Below are 4,232 nucleotides of genomic sequence, written 5' to 3'. Positions count from 1 at the left end.
GCCTACGGGCAGAAAAGGAAAGGCCACTAATATAGAAGATCAGGCCGAGGAAGAAATTCCTATGTAAATGTTTGTTTGTTAATACAGATTACTTGATTCTGAGTTTGTATCATGTGTACTGTGTAATTGAATTATAGATTGTGTATGACTAGAGTAATTTTGCGTAACTTAGGTTGTAGGTCTGCAGAATCAGAGAAGGAGTAACAGAGAAGTGTGTTACGTGGTTGTGCACAGACAATATTGGAGAGAACCTTCATAGTGAAGGTATAACTGTAACATTTCCTAAAACCTAAGGATCTATGAAGGAAGTAAAAAGGTGCGAAGGGATGCAGTAACAAAGTCGAAGATCGGAATCAGAACCGTTGAAGACTGTAAGGTGAGAATAAATACACACTTAGAGAAGCGAGTTGGCTATTACACAGTAAGAGACAAAAGAACGTAGCAGTGGAGCACAGTCGTTGGATCAGTTAGATCAACGAACGAGAGTGATGGAGATAGACTGCCAGGATTAAGTTGCATAGAATAAAGTTAAGAAGATGGATGGCAGAGATCAAAACCACGTGTAGAATAGTGGAGCAGTGTACAGAAACAGTAAGTGGTATCTCACGCGGTCTCAAAGAGGTAAGCGGCATTTATAAAATTCATGAAATTACCTTTAGTGGCCAACACGTAGCACATGGTGGACAGAGAAAACCACTTTTCTCGCATCCTCTCGACCTGATATCTGTTGTGCACGATTCCACGCGAGATTGCGTGATAGCCGTTGGATCAAGCGAGATTGATCAATGGTGGAGATCAGCCAAGTTGGTTGGCGATCGGGTGACGTGACAACTGTTGGATTGGGTGGAGCAAATCAACGGTAGAGATCGTCCAGTTAGTTAATGATCGGGTGACGCAATAACCGTCAGATCGAGGAATGAGATCGACGGCAGAGATTTAACGCGCCAAGGAGAGCATCAATATATGTGAAAGGGTTTGAAGAATGGTGGAAAGGTAAGGTTTAAGTGTGGTTTACAAGATATTTCTATTATACGGGAATTATAATAGAAATAAGCGGGATTAGTGTATTTCGGGTTAAGTTAAGAATTAACCAAAGATTGTGAAGGGTTGTGTAAGGTTCCGCTTAAAGATTTATCAAAGGTTTAGACGTTGGATAGTTAAGTCAAACGTTTCTGCTTAAGCATTTATTTAAGGAGCCTTAAACCTTGGTTAAGGAAGATTTACTAAGTAAGGAATTTTGGAATTCCTAGGACAAACATAGTGTGACATGCAAATTTTATTTGCATACTGTGGGTATACGCGGCTTAGGATGCATCATTATGGTATTTGCAGCCTAGGCTGAAATCATGATTTTTCTCTAGGAGAAAGAAAAAGAATATTTTTAAATCACCGGGTGTTCCAAAGGGTAAAGTTGGTGTAACAGGTAGTAGGAAAAACATTACTGAGTTCCAAAAACATGAAAAACACCTACACGAGAGGGAAGTTCTAGAATAAGTTGAAGACTGAAGATGGGGTCGTGTGAGCCATCATTATCTCCATTAATGTGACATAATATTTCTTTGGTGTAACATTCTATTATTTTTGGTACATAATATTTTGAGTAGGGGTTTAGAGGTTGGTGTGAATTTCAATTTAGATGTTTTCTCAAATTTAGAAATTTCGGTTTTGGATAGGGTTTTTCTATAATCATAGCTTTTCTTTTATTATTTTTAGCATGCATGATCTATTCTTACTAGAATGGTATAGATCCCTAGTCAATTAGAATACTTATGCATGAGAAATTCCCATCTTAGGTAGACGACACATATCTTAAGGAAGGGATGCATGCTCCAATTCATCTTTTGATGGAAACACACTTACTTGGCATTCTTACCATGAAACTATGGTGCACTAGGTGATTAGGTTAGGGATAGGATTTGCGAAAGTCCAACCAAATAGGATTTTGTATGTGTCCATATTCATTGTACTTTCACTCCTCTTCCTATTCTATAAGAAACATGAAAGGCATGACATTGTGTTGGTTATTGAAGTTTTATTTTTAAATGTTGTAGTGTATCTTTTTGAGTATTCAATAGAAGATAGATGCAATTGAGAGTTCAGATATGTTGTATCTTTTTTAGTATTCAATAGAAGATAGATTCAATTGAGAGTTCATATATGTTTATTTTCCATTCAAATTTATCATAGTTTGTATTTGTAAATCAACAAACCTATATCTGCCTTTTTTGCATTGCAGAATATTTCAAGTTTTCAGCTAACTAGTATTTAGTTTATTCTTTTTAAGTGTAGAATATGCTTACTATTGTTTGAAAATTAACAACATGTTTCTTGATACAAGACTCTTTAAGTTCCCCAATAAGATTTATTAAAATCACATTGTACAAATACATATGAATGGCCATAATCATAAGCCACAAGTCATTGAAGCTTATAACCATATGATATTTAAGAGGTCGTACACAACATCAGTCGACTTTGGCAATAATTTCTCATATGTTGAACAATTATTGAATTAAAAAAAGTGTCAAAAGCTAGAAAGAGAATAAACAACATTAAAGAGAAACAATAAAAGGTGAAAAGAAGATATGTAGAAAGTAAGAAAACCCTATAATAAAAGGAGGAGTTTCATTCTTTCTCATTACTTCTATTTTCCATGTTTTTCTCCTCTACACAATCTTATTTGAACAACAAAAAGAAGAAACTGTTGAAATCAAGGAATTTGAACAACTAAAAGAGAAAACATGCAAAGATATAAAAAAATTAAGGATCATCACAATGGGAAAAAGATAATGATAGTAGAAGCTTCCTGATAACTCTTAACTTCATATCATCTGAAAATGAAAGGATAGGAATTTTCCATTTGAGTTATCTCAAACCTAAATAACTTATGGGCCTTGGCTTAGAGGCCACAATGATGAATATTTATCATGTTTTCATTTCCCTAATGCTCCCATCACCTTCGATTTCTAGTTTCACAGAATATCATGTGTCTGAGGAGATATATTTCACAGAGTGTTTCTTAAAATCAAGGAAGGACAGACATACATTTTGCTTGAATTTTTAAAAGTTGGAATCAAAAAATGAAAAAGAACATGAGAAGTTGTTGTTGAATGGAATGTAAGGAAGGATAAGTCCAGGAGTATGTGTGGAAGAATCATGTAAGTTCTTTGTCATGACTAAAACATGCACTTGGATATGAGGTACATAATAGAAGATGAATAAGGTTCATGTCCACTTTTATCACCTCTCTCCCATAAACTATGAGTTGGAATTTCTTAAAATTGATTGAAGATTGCCAATAAAATCATTGAAAAACTATTTATGAGTCAAATCAAAACAAAACACCTTTGACTAGGTGTAAAGTATAGTCCCTGCCATGGTAGGGACTAATAAAATAGGATACCTCACTTGGTTGTGTTAGAATCCAAGATTATGATTCTAGATAATATAGGTATGAGAGGATTTTAATGAAATTGTAAGTTTATATTTTCTTGTAATTAGGATGGTTTTAGAGTGGAAGCAATGTTTGCATATTGTTGTGCTAGAAGAGGAGGGAAAATGTACATTTTATTGTTTTTCTTTTTCACTTGTACCATGGATATTACAAGGTCTCTTAAGGACATCATTTTTTTTATATTTCTTTTCAATATTAGCTTTGGACAAGAATGTTGTATATAAAGAGTAGGAAAGGTTAAATCAGGCTACATCCAGTTCCCTTATGTCTACATTGTTGTCACTGAAGGTCAATTCAAACATGTTAGAAAGAGAACTCTACAAGAAGTTCATAAAAAGAGATGTTATAAAGGAGTCACTTAGGCCATACTTGGAACAGTTATGTAAAACACTCAGAGAGGATGACACAACAAGTTGCTCCATGAAACTTGTTAAGAGAGAGGCGGACAAAATGCACTTGTACCTTCCTTTTATTCCCCCAGTTACTCAAGATAAGGAACCTTGAAGATTTGTCTTGAAGGAATTTTACTTAAAAACATGGAGTGCTTGAAAAACACAAGTTTTCTTGCAAAGAATATCTAAGGGAACAACAAAAGAATCCAAAAAGAACTAAGACAACTCCTAGAAGCGTCAAGGGCTGAATCACTTCTCGAGGCAGAGAAAATCAAAGGTGTAACAAATGTAGGAAAAAATATGGGTCATGATTATGAAGATGAAAGTACTGAATCCGTTGGAGATATTTCCAAGGAGAACCAGGCTTGTGCAAAGGGGGAGGTGGA

The sequence above is a fragment of the Pinus tabuliformis genome, chromosome Q (genome assembly GCF_031772625.1).
Source record: "Pinus tabuliformis cultivar Carrire ecotype Pingquan chromosome Q, CPIR1, whole genome shotgun sequence".
Lineage (NCBI taxonomy): Eukaryota > Viridiplantae > Streptophyta > Pinopsida > Pinales > Pinaceae > Pinus > Pinus tabuliformis.
This window is presented reverse-complemented; position numbering follows the sequence as displayed.